Below are 17,455 nucleotides of genomic sequence, written 5' to 3'. Positions count from 1 at the left end.
AGTAGATATACCATACCCTTCTATACAGTACATACACCATACCCTTCTATACAGTAGATACACCACACCCTACTATACAGTAGATACACCATACCCTACTATACAGTAGATATACCATACCCTTCTATACAGTAGACACACCATACCCTACTATACAGTAGACACACCATACCCTACTATACAGTAGACACACCATACCCTACTATACAGTAGATACACCATACCCTACTATACAGCAGACACACCATACCCCACTATACAGTAGATACACCATACCCTACTATACAGTAGATACACCACACCCTTCTATACAGTAGATACACCATACCCTACTATACAGTAGATACACCATACCCTACTATACAGTAGATACACCATACCCTACTATACAGCAGATAAACCATACCCTACTATACAACAGATACACCATACCCTACTATACAGTAGATACACCATACCCTACTATACAGTAGATACACCATACCCTACTATACAGCAGATACACCATACCCTACTATACAGCAGATACACCATACCCTTCTATACAGTAGATACACCATACCCTACTATACAGTAGACACACCATACCCTACTATACAGTAGATACACCATACCCTACTATACAGTACATACACCATACCCTACTATACAGTAGATACACCATACCCTTCTATACAGTAGATACACCATACCCTACTATACAGTAGATACACCATACCCTACTATACAGTAGATACACCATACCCTACTATACAGTAGATACACCATACCCTTCTATACAGTAGATACACCATACCCTACTATACAGTAGATACACCATACCCTTCTATACAGTACATACACCATACCCTACTATACAGTAGATACACCACACCCTACTATACAGTAGATACACCATACCCTACTATACAGTACATACACCATACCCTACTATACAGTAGATATACCATACCCTTCTATACAGTAGATACACCATACCCTTCTATACAGTAGATACACCACACCCTACTATACAGTAGATACACCATACCCTATTATACAGTAGATACACCATACCCTACTATACAGTAGATATACCATACCCTTCTATACAGTACATACACCATACCCTTCTATACAGTAGATACACCACACCCTACTATACAGTAGATGCACCATACCCTACTATACAGTACATACACCATACCCTACTATACAGTAGATATACCATACCCTTCTATACAGTAGACACACCATACCCTACTATACAGTAGATACACCATACCCTACTATACAGCAGATACACCATACCCTACTATACAGTAGATACACCATACCCTACTATAGAGTAGATACACCATACCCCACTATACAGTAGATACACCATACCCTACTATACAGTAGATACACCATACCCTACTATACAGTAGATATACCATACCCTTCTATACAGTAGACACACCATACCCTACTATACAGTAGACACACCATACCCTACTACACAGTAGACACACCATACCCTACTATACAGTAGATACACCATACCCTACTATACAGCAGATACACCATACCCTTCTATACAGTAGATACACCATACCCTACTATACAGCAGACACACCATACCCCACTATACAGTAGATACACCATACCCTACTATACAGTAGATACACCACACCCTTCTATACAGTAGATACACCATACCCTACTATACAGTAGATACACCATACCCTACTAGACAGGAGATACACCATACCCTACTATACAGCAGATAAACCATACCCTACTATACAACAGATACACCATACCCTACTATACAGTAGATACACCATACCCTACTATACAGTAGATACACCATACCCTACTATACAGCAGATACACCATACCCTACTATACAGCAGATACACCATACCCTTCTATACAGTAGATACACCATACCCTACTATACAGTAGACACACCATACCCTACTATACAGTAGATACACCATACCCTACTATACAGTACATACACCATACCCTACTATACAGTAGATACACCATACCCTACTATACAGCAGATAAACCATACCCTACTATACAGTAGATACACCATACCCTACTATACAGTAGATACACCATACCCTACTATACAGTAGATACACCATACCCTACTATACAGTAGATACACCATACCCTTCTATACAGTAGATACACCATACCCTACTATACAGTAGACACACCATACCCTACTATACAGTAGATACACCATACCCTACTATACAGCAGATACACCATACCCTTCTATACAGTAGATACACCATACCCTACTATACAGCAGATACACCATACCCTACTATACAGTAGATACACCATACCCTACTATAGAGTAGATACACCATACCCCACTATACAGTAGATACACCATACCCTACTATACAGTAGATACACCATACCCTACTATACAGTAGATACACCATACCCTACTATACAGTAGACACACCATACCCTACTATACAGTAGATACACCATACCCTACTATACAGCAGATACACCATACCCTTCTATACAGTAGATACACCATACCCTACTATACAGTAGATACACCATACCCTACTATACAGTAGATACACCATACCCTACTATACAGTAGATACACCATACCCTTCTATAAAGTAGATACACCATACCCTACTATACAGCAGATACACCATACCCTACTATACAGTAGACACACCATACCCTACTATAGAGTAGATACACCATACCCTACTATACAGTAGATACACCACACCGTCTATACAGTAGATACACCATACCCTACTATACAGTAGATACACCATACCCTACTATACAGTAGATACACCATACCCTACTATACAGTAGATACACCATACCCTACTATACAGCAGATACACCATACCCTACTATACAGTAGATACACCATACCCTACTATACAGTAGATACACCATACCCTACTATACAGTAGATACACCATACCCTACTATACAGCAGATACACCATACCCTACTATACAGCAGATACACCATACCTTACTATACAGCAGATACACCATACCCTACTATACAGCAGATACACCATACCTTACTATACAGTAGATACACCATACCCTACTATACAGCAGATACACCATACCCTACTATACAGCAGATACACCATACCCTTCTATACAGTAGATACACCATACCCTACTATACAGCAGATACACCATACCCTTCTATACAGCAGATACACCACACCCTACTATACAGCAGATACACCATACACTACTATACAGCAGATACACCATACCCTTCTATACAGTAGATACACCACACCCTACTATACAGCAGATACACCATACCCTTCTATACAGTAGATACACCATACCCTACTATACAGTAGATACACCATACCCTACTATACAGGAGATACACCATACCCTACTATACAGCAGATACACCATACCCTACTATACAGTAGATACACCATACCCTACTATAGAGGAGATACACCATACCCCACTATACAGTAGATACACCATACCCTACTATACAGTAGATACACCATACCCTTCTATACAGTAGATACACCATACCCTACTATACAGTAGATACACCATACCCTACTATACAGTAGATACACCATACCCTACTATACAGTAGATACACCATACCCTTCTATACAGTAGATACACCATACCCTACTATACAGTAGATACACCATACCCTTCTATACAGTACATACACCATACCCTACTATACAGTAGATACACCACACCCTACTATACAGTAGATACACCATACCCTACTATACAGTACATACACCATACCCTACTATACAGTAGATATACCATACCCTTCTATACAGTAGATACACCATACCCTTCTATACAGTAGATACACCACTGCCTACTATACAGTAGATACACCATACCCTACTATACAGTAGATACACCATACCCTACTATACAGTAGATACACCATACCCTTCTATACAGTAGATACACCATACCCTACTATACAGTAGATACACCATACCCTTCTATACAGTAGATACACCATACCCTACTATACAGTAGACACACCATACCCTACTATACAGTAGATACACCATACCCTACTATACAGTAGATACACCATACCCTACTATACAGTAGATACACCATACCGTACTATACAGTAGACACACCATACCCTACTATACAGTAGATACACCATACCCTACTATACAGCAGATACAACATACCCTTCTATACAGTAGATACACCATACCCTACTATACAGTAGATACACCATACCCTACTATACAGTAGATACACCATACCCTACTATAGAGTAGATACACCATACCCCACTATACAGTAGATACACCATACCCTACTATACAGTAGATACACCATACCCTTCTATACAGTAGATACACCATACCCTACTATACAGTAGATACACCATACCCTACTATACAGTAGATACACCATACCCTACTATACAGTAGATACACCATACCCTTCTATACAGTAGATACACCATACCCTACTATACAGTAGATACACCATACCCTTCTATACAGTACATACACCATACCCTACTATACAGTAGATACACCACACCCTACTATACAGTAGATACACCATACCCTACTATACAGTACATACACCATACCCTACTATACAGTAGATATACCATACCCTTCTATACAGTAGATACACCATACCCTTCTATACAGTAGATACACCACTGCCTACTATACAGTAGATACACCATACCCTACTATACAGTAGATACACCATACCCTACTATACAGTAGATACACCATACCCTTCTATACAGTAGATACACCATACCCTACTATACAGTAGATACACCATACCCTTCTATACAGTAGATACACCATACCCTACTATACAGTAGACACACCATACCCTACTATACAGTAGATACACCATACCCTACTATACAGTAGATACACCATACCCTACTATACAGTAGATACACCATACCGTACTATACAGTAGACACACCATACCCTACTATACAGTAGATACACCATACCCTACTATACAGCAGATACAACATACCCTTCTATACAGTAGATACACCATACCCTACTATACAGTAGATACACCATACCCTACTATACAGTAGATACACCATACCCTACTATACAGTAGATACACCATACCCTTCTATAAAGTAGATACACCATACCCTACTATACAGCAGATACACCATACCCTACTATACAGTAGATACACCATACCCTACTATACAGTAGACACACCATACCCTACTATAGAGTAGATACACCATACCCTACTATACAGTAGATACACCACACCCGTCTATACAGTAGATACACCATACCCTACTATACAGTAGATACACCATACCCTACTATACAGTAGATACACCATACCCTACTATACAGTAGATACACCATACCCTACTATACAGCAGATACACCATACCCTACTATACAGTAGATACACCATACCCTACTATACAGTAGATACACCATACCCTACTATACAGTAGATACACCATACCCTACTATACAGCAGATACACCATACCCCACTATACAGCAGATACACCATACCTTACTATACAGCAGATACACCATACCCTACTATACAGCAGATACACCATACCTTACTATACAGTAGATACACCATACCCTACTATACAGCAGATACACCATACCCTACTATACAGCAGATACACCATACCCATTCTATACAGTAGATACACCATACCCTACTATACAGCAGATACACCATACCCTTCTATACAGCAGATACACCACACCCTACTATACAGCAGATACACCATACCCTACTATACAGCAGATACACCATACCCTTCTATACAGTAGATACACCACACCCTACTATACAGCAGATACACCATACTCTTCTATACAGTAGATACACCATACCCTACTATACAGTAGATACACCATACCCTACTATACAGTAGATACACCATACCCTACTATACAGCAGATACACCATACCCTACTATACAGTAGATACACCATACCCTACTATAGAGTAGATACACCATACCCCACTATACAGTAGATACACCATACCCTACTATACAGTAGATACACCATACCCTTCTATACAGTAGATACACCATACCCTACTATACAGTAGATACACCATACCCTACTATACAGTAGATACACCATACCCTTCTATACAGTAGATACACCATACCCTACTATACAGTAGATACACCATACCCTTCTATACAGTACATACACCATACCCTACTATACAGTAGATACACCACACCCTACTATACAGTAGATACACCATACCCTACTATACAGTACATACACCATACCCTACTATACAGTAGATATACCATACCCTTCTATACAGTAGATACACCATACCCTTCTATACAGTAGATACACCACACCCTACTATACAGTAGATACACCATACCCTATTATACAGTAGATACACCATACCCTACTATACAGTAGATACACCATACCCTTCTATACAGTAGATACACCATACCCTACTATACAGTAGATACACCATACCCTTCTATACAGTACATACACCATACCCTACTATACAGTAGATACACCACACCCTACTATACAGTAGATACACCATACCCTACTATACAGTACATACACCATACCCTACTATACAGTAGATATACCATACCCTTCTATACAGTACATACACCATACCCTTCTATACAGTAGATACACCACACCCTACTATACAGTAGATGCACCATACCCTACTATACAGTACATACACCATACCCTACTATACAGTAGATATACCATACCCTTCTATACAGTAGACACACCATACCCTACTATACAGTAGATACACCATACCCTACTATACAGCAGATACACCATACCCTACTATACAGTAGATACACCATACCCTACTATAGAGTAGATACACCATACCCCACTATACAGTAGATACACCATACCCTACTATACAGTAGATACACCATACCCTTCTATACAGTACATACACCATACCCTACTATACAGTAGATACACCACACCCTACTATACAGTAGATACACCATACCCTACTATACAGTAGATACACCATACCCTACTATACAGCAGATACACCATACCCCACTATACAGCAGATACACCATACCTTACTATACAGCAGATACACCATACCCTACTATACAGCAGATACACCATACCTTACTATACAGTAGATACACCATACCCTACTATACAGCAGATACACCATACCCTACTATACAGCAGATACACCATACCCATTCTATACAGTAGATACACCATACCCTACTATACAGCAGATACACCATACCCTTCTATACAGCAGATACACCACACCCTACTATACAGCAGATACACCATACCCTACTATACAGCAGATACACCATACCCTTCTATACAGTAGATACACCACACCCTACTATACAGCAGATACACCATACTCTTCTATACAGTAGATACACCATACCCTACTATACAGTAGATACACCATACCCTACTATACAGTAGATACACCATACCCTACTATACAGCAGATACACCATACCCTACTATACAGTAGATACACCATACCCTACTATAGAGTAGATACACCATACCCCACTATACAGTAGATACACCATACCCTACTATACAGTAGATACACCATACCCTTCTATACAGTAGATACACCATACCCTACTATACAGTAGATACACCATACCCTACTATACAGTAGATACACCATACCCTTCTATACAGTAGATACACCATACCCTACTATACAGTAGATACACCATACCCTTCTATACAGTACATACACCATATCCCCTACTATACAGTAGATACACCACACCCTACTATACAGTAGATACACCATACCCTACTATACAGTACATACACCATACCCTACTATACAGTAGATATACCATACCCTTCTATACAGTAGATACACCATACCCTTCTATACAGTAGATACACCACACCCTACTATACAGTAGATACACCATACCCTATTATACAGTAGATACACCATACCCTACTATACAGTAGATACACCATACCCTTCTATACAGTAGATACACCATACCCTACTATACAGTAGATACACCATACCCTTCTATACAGTACATACACCATACCCTACTATACAGTAGATACACCACACCCTACTATACAGTAGATACACCATACCCTACTATACAGTACATACACCATACCCTACTATACAGTAGATATACCATACCCTTCTATACAGTACATACACCATACCCTTCTATACAGTAGATACACCACACCCTACTATACAGTAGATGCACAATACCCTACTATACAGTACATACACCATACCCTACTATACAGTAGATATACCATACCCTTCTATACAGTAGACACACCATACCCTACTATACAGTAGATACACCATACCCTACTATACAGCAGATACACCATACCCTACTATACAGTAGATACACCATACCCTACTATAGAGTAGATACACCATACCCCACTATACAGTAGATACACCATACCCTACTATACAGTAGATACACCATACCCTTCTATACAGTACATACACCATACCCTACTATACAGTAGATACACCACACCCTACTATACAGTAGATACACCATACCCTACTATACAGTAGATACACCATACCCTACTATACAGCAGATACACCATACCCTACTATACAGTAGATACACCATACCCTACTATAGAGTAGATACACCATACCCCACTATACAGTAGATACACCATACCCTACTATACAGTAGATACACCATACCCTTCTATACAGTAGATACACCATACCCTACTATACAGTAGATACACCATACCCTACTATACAGTAGATACACCATACCCTTCTATACAGTAGATACACCATACCCTACTATACAGTAGATACACCATACCCTTCTATACAGTACATACACCATACCCTACTATACAGTAGATACACCACACAATACTATACAGTAGATATACCATACCCTACTATACAGTACATACACCATACCCTACTATACAGTAGATATACCATACCCTTCTATACAGTAGATACACCATACCCTTCTATACAGTAGATACACCACACCCTACTATACAGTAGATACACCATACCCTATTATACAGTAGATACACCATACCCTACTATACAGTAGATACACCATACCCTTCTATACAGTAGATACACCATACCCTACTATACAGTAGATACACCATACCCTTCTATACAGTACATACACCATACCCTACTATACAGTAGATACACCACACCCTACTATACAGTAGATACACCATACCCTACTATACAGTACATACACCATACCCTACTATACAGTAGATATACCATACCCTTCTATACAGTACATACACCATACCCTTCTATACAGTAGATACACCACACCCTACTATACAGTAGATGCACCATACCCTACTATACAGTACATACACCATACCCTACTATACAGTAGATATACCATACCCTTCTATACAGTAGACACACCATACCCTACTATACAGTAGATACACCATACCCTACTATACAGTAGATACACCATACCCTACTATACAGTAGATACACCATACCCTACTATAGAGTAGATACACCATACCCCACTATACAGTAGATACACCATACCCTACTATACAGTAGATACACCATAACCTTCTATACAGTACATACACCATACCCTACTATACAGTAGATACACCACACCCTACTATACAGTAGATACACCATACCCTACTATACAGTACATACACCATACCCTACTATACAGTAGATATACCATACCCTTCTATACAGTAGATACACCATACCCTTCTATACAGTAGATACACCACACCCTACTATACAGTAGATACACCATACCCTACTATACAGTAGATACACCATACCCTACTATACAGTAGATACACCATACCCTTCTATACAGTAGATACACCATACCCTACTATACAGTAGATACACCATACCCTTCTATACAGTAGATACACCATACCCTACTATACAGTAGACACACCATACCCTACTATACAGTAGATACACCATACCCTACTATACAGTAGATACACCATACCCTACTATACAGTAGATACACCATACCCTACTATACAGTAGACACACCATACCCTACTATACAGTAGATACACCATACCCTACTATACAGCAGATACAACATACCCTTCTATACAGTAGATACACCATACCCTACTATACAGTAGATACACCATACCCTACTATACAGTAGATACACCATACCCTACTATACAGTAGATACACCATACCCTTCTATAACGTAGATACACCATACCCTACTATACAGCAGATACACCATAACCTACTATACAGTAGATACACCATACCCTACTATACAGTAGACACACCATACCCTACTATAGAGTAGATACACCATACCCTACTATACAGTAGATACACCACACCCGTCTATACAGTAGATACACCATACCCTACTATACAGTAGATACACCATACCCTACTATACAGTAGATACACCATACCCTCCTATACAGTAGATACACCATACCCTACTATACAGCAGATACACCATACCCTACTATACAGTAGATACACCATACCCTACTATACAGTAGATACACCATACCCTACTATACAGTAGATACACCATACCCTACTATACAGCAGATACACCATACCCCACTATACAGCAGATACACCATACCTTACTATACAGCAGATACACCATACCCTACTATACAGCAGATACACCATACCTTACTATACAGTAGATACACCATACCCTACTATACAGCAGATACACCATACCCTACTATACAGCAGATACACCATACCCATTCTATACAGTAGATACACCATACCCTACTATACAGCAGATACACCATACCCTTCTATACAGCAGATACACCACACCCTACTATACAGCAGATACACCATACCCTACTATACAGCAGATACACCATACCCTTCTATACAGTAGATACACCACACCCTACTATACAGCAGATACACCATACTCTTCTATACAGTAGATACACCATACCCTACTATACAGTAGATACACCATACCCTACTATACAGTAGATACACCATACCCTACTATACAGCAGATACACCATACCCTACTATACAGTAGATACACCATACCCTACTATAGAGTAGATACACCATACCCTACTATACAGTAGATACACCATACCCTTCTATACAGTAGATACACCATACCCTACTATACAGTAGACACACCATACCCTACTATACAGTAGATACACCATACCCTACTATACAGTAGATACACCATACCCTACTATACAGTAGATACACCATACCCTACTATACAGTAGACACACCATACCCTACTATACAGTAGATACACCATACCCTACTATACAGCAGATACAACATACCCTTCTATACAGTAGATACACCATACCCTACTATACAGTAGATACACCATACCCTACTATACAGTAGATACACCATACCCTACTATACAGTAGATACACCATACCCTTCTATAAAGTAGATACACCATACCCTACTATACAGCAGATACACCATAACCTACTATACAGTAGATACACCATACCCTACTATACAGTAGACACACCATACCCTACTATAGAGTAGATACACCATACCCTACTATACAGTAGATACACCACACCCGTCTATACAGTAGATACACCATACCCTACTATACAGTAGATACACCATACCCTACTATACAGTAGATACACCATACCCTCCTATACAGTAGATACACCATACCCTACTATACAGCAGATACACCATACCCTACTATACAGTAGATACACCATACCCTACTATACAGTAGATACACCATACCCTACTATACAGTAGATACACCATACCCTACTATACAGCAGATACACCATACCCCACTATACAGCAGATACACCATACCTTACTATACAGCAGATACACCATACCCTACTATACAGCAGATACACCATACCTTACTATACAGTAGATACACCATACCCTACTATACAGCAGATACACCATACCCTACTATACAGCAGATACACCATACCCATTCTATACAGTAGATACACCATACCCTACTATACAGCAGATACACCATACCCTTCTATACAGCAGATACACCACACCCTACTATACAGCAGATACACCATACCCTACTATACAGCAGATACACCATACCCTTCTATACAGTAGATACACCACACCCTACTATACAGCAGATACACCATACTCTTCTATACAGTAGATACACCATACCCTACTATACAGTAGATACACCATACCCTACTATACAGTAGATACACCATACCCTACTATACAGCAGATACACCATACCCTACTATACAGTAGATACACCATACCCTACTATAGAGTAGATACACCATACCCCACTATACAGTAGATACACCATACCCTACTATACAGTAGATACACCATACCCTTCTATACAGTAGATACACCATACCCTACTATACAGTAGATACACCATACCCTACTATACAGTAGATACACCATACCCTTCTATACAGTAGATACACCATACCCTACTATACAGTAGATACACCATACCCTTCTATACAGTACATACACCATACCCTACTATACAGTAGATACACCACACCCTACTATACAGTAGATACACCATACCCTACTATACAGTACATACACCATACCCTACTATACAGTAGATATACCATACCCTTCTATACAGTAGATACACCATACCCTTCTATACAGTAGATACACCACACCCTACTATACAGTAGATACACCATACCCTATTATACAGTAGATACACCATACCCTACTATACAGTAGATACACCATACCCTTCTATACAGTAGATACACCATACCCTACTATACAGTAGATACACCATACCCTTCTATACAGTACATACACCATACCCTACTATACAGTAGATACACCACACCCTACTATACAGTAGATACACCATACCCTACTATACAGTACATACACCATACCCTACTATACAGTAGATATACCATACCCTTCTATACAGTACATACACCATACCCTTCTATACAGTAGATACACCACACCCTACTATACAGTAGATGCACCATACCCTACTATACAGTACATACACCATACCCTACTATACAGTAGATATACCATACCCTTCTATACAGTAGACACACCATACCCTACTATACAGTAGATACACCATACCCTACTATACAGCAGATACACCATACCCTACTATACAGTAGATACACCATACCCTACTATAGAGTAGATACACCATACCCCACTATACAGTAGATACACCATACCCTACTATACAGTAGATACACCATACCCTACTATACAGTAGATATACCATACCCTTCTATACAGTAGACACACCATACCCTACTATACAGTAGACACACCATACCCTACTATACAGTAGACACACCATACCCTACTATACAGTAGATACACCATACCCTACTATACAGCAGATACACCATACCCTTCTATACAGTAGATACACCATACCCTACTATACAGCAGATACACCATACCCCACTATACAGTAGATACACCATACCCTACTATACAGTAGATACACCATACCCTACTATACAGTAGATATACCATACCCTTCTATACAGTAGACACACCATACCCTATTATACAGTAGATACACCATACCCTACTATACAGTAGATACACCATACCCTACTATACAGCAGATACACCATACCCTACTATACAGTAGATATACCATAAACTACTATACAGTAGATACACCATACCCTACTATACAGTAGATATACCATACCCTACTATACAGCAGATACACCATACCCTACTATACAGTAGATACACCATACCCTTCTATACAGCAGATACACCATACCCTACTATACAGTTGATACACCATACCCTTCTATACAGTAGATACACCATACCCTACTATACAGTAGATACACCACACCCTTCTATACAGTAGATACACCATACCCTACTATACAGTAGATACACCATACCCTACTATACAGTAGATACACCATACCCTACTATACAGCAGATAAACCATACCCTACTATACAACAGATACACCATACCCTACTATACAGTAGATACACCATACCCTACTATACAGTAGATACACCATACCCTACTATACAGCAGATACACCATACCCTACTATACAGCAGATACACCATACCCTTCTATACAGTAGATACACCATACCCTACTATACAGTAGATACACCACACCCTTCTATACAGTAGATACACCATACCCTACTATACAGTAGATACACCACACCCTACTCTACAGTACATACACCATACCCTACTATACAGCAGATACACCATACCCTACTATAGAGTAGATACACCATACCCTACTATACAGCAGATACACCATACCCTACTATAGAGTACATACACCATACCCTACTATACAGCAGATACACCATACCCTACTATACAGCAGATACACCATACCCTACTATACAGCAGATACACCACACCCTACTCTACAGTACATACACCATACCCTACTATACAGCAGATACACCATACCCTACTATACAGCAGATACACCATACCCTACTATACAGCAGATACACCATACCCTACTATACAGCAGATACACCACACCCTACTCTACAGTACATACACCATAAACTACTATACAGCAGATACACCATACCCTACTATACAGCAGATACACCATACCCTACTATACAGCAGATACACCATACCCTACTATACAGTAGACACACCATACCCTACTATACAGTAGATACACCATACCCTACTATACAGTACATACACCATACCCTACTATACAGTAGATACACCATACCCTACTATACAGCAGATAAACCATACCCTACTATACAGTAGATACACCATACCCTACTATACAGTAGATACACCATACCCTACTATACAGTAGATACACCATACCCTACTATACAGTAGATACACCATACCCTTCTATACAGTAGATACACCATACCCTACTATACAGTAGACACACCATACCCTACTATACAGTAGATACACCATACCCTACTATACAGCAGATACACCATACCCTTCTATACAGTAGATACACCATACCCTACTAGACAGTAGATACACCATACCCTACTATACAGTAGATACACCATACCCTACTATACAGCAGATACACCATACCCTACTATACAGTAGATACACCATACCCTACTATACAGCAGATACACCATACCCTACTATACAGTAGATACACCATACCCTACTATACAGTAGATACACCATACCCTTCTATACAGTAGATACACCATACCCTACTATACAGCAGATACAGCATACCCTACTATACAGCAGATACACCATACCCTACTATACAGTAGACACACCATACCCTTCTATACAGTAGATACACCATACCCTCCTATACAGTAGATACACCATACCCTACTATACAGTAGATACACCATACCCTACTATACAGCAGATACACCATACCCTACTATACAGTAGACACACCATACCCTTCTATACAGTAGATACACCATACCCTACTATACAGCAGATACAGCATACCCTACTATACAGCAGATACACCATACCCTACTATACAGTAGACACACCATACCCTACTATACAGCAGATACACCATACCCTACTATACAGTAGATACACCATACCCTACTATACAGCAGATACACCATACCCTACTATACAGCAGATACACCCTACTCTACAGTACATACACCATACCCTACTATACAGCAGATACACCATACCCTACTATACAGCAGATACATCATACCCTACTATACAGCAGATACACCATACCCTACTATACAGTACATACACCATACTCTACTATACAGTAGATACACCATACACTACTATACAGCAGATACACCATACCCTTCTATACAGCAGATACACCATACCCTACTATACAGTAGATACACCATACCCTACTATACAGCAGATACACCATACCCTACTATACAGTAGATACACCACACACTTCTATACAGTAGATACACCATACCCTACTATACAGCAGATACACCACACCCTACTCTACAGTACATACACCATACCCTACTATACAGCAGATACACCATACCCTACTATAGAGGAGAGACACCATACCCTACTATACAGCAGATACACCATACCCTACTATAGAGTACATACACCATACCCTACTATACAGCAGATACACCATACCCTACTATACAGCAGATACACCATACCCTACTATACAGCAGATACACCACACCCTACTCTACAGTACATACACCATACCCTACTATACAGCAGATACACCATACCCTACTATACAGCAGATACACCATACCCTACTATACAGCAGATACACCATACCCTACTATACAGCAGATACACCACACCCTACTCTACAGTACATACACCATAAACTACTATACAGCAGATACACCATACCCTACTATACAGCAGATACACCATACCCTACTATACAGCAGATACACCATACCCTACTATACAGTAGATACACCATACCCTACTATACAGTAGATACACCATACCCTACTATACAGCAGATACACCATACCCTACTATAGAGTAGATACACCATACCCTACTATACAGCAGATACACCATACCCTACTATACAGCAGATACACCATACCCTACTATACAGCAGATACACCATACCCTACTATACAGTAGATACACCATACCCTACTATACAGCAGATACACCATACCCTACTATAGAGTAGATACACCATACCCTACTATACAGTAGATACACCACACCCTTCTATACAGTAGATACACCATACCCTACTATACAGCAGATACACCACACCCTACTCTACAGTACATACACCATACCCTACTATACAGCAGATACACCATACCCTACTATACAGCAGATACACCATACCCTTCTATACAGTAGATACACCATACCCTACTATACAGTAGATACACCATACCCTACTATACAGCAGATACACCACACCCTACTCTACAGTACATACACCATACCCTACTATACAGCAGATACACCATACCCTTCTATACAGTAGATACACCATACCCTACTATACAGTAGATACACCATACCCTACTATACAGTAGATACACCATACCCTACTATACAGCAGATACACCATACCCTACTATACAGTAGATACACCATACCCTACTATACAGTAGATACACCATACCCTTCTATACAGTAGATACACCATACCCTACTATACAGTAGATACACCATACCCTACTATACAGTAGATACACCATACCCTTCTATTCAGTAGATACACCATACCCTTCTATACAGCAGATACACCATACCCTTCTATACAGCAGATACACCATACCCTACTATACAGCAGATACACCATACCCTACTATACAGCAGATACACCATACCCTACTATACAGTAGATACACCATACCCTACTCTACAGTACATACACCATACTCTACTATACAGTAGATAC

This window comes from Salvelinus alpinus, chromosome 33 (assembly GCF_045679555.1).
Source record: "Salvelinus alpinus chromosome 33, SLU_Salpinus.1, whole genome shotgun sequence".
In the NCBI taxonomy this organism is placed as follows: domain Eukaryota; kingdom Metazoa; phylum Chordata; class Actinopteri; order Salmoniformes; family Salmonidae; genus Salvelinus; species Salvelinus alpinus.
This window is presented reverse-complemented; position numbering follows the sequence as displayed.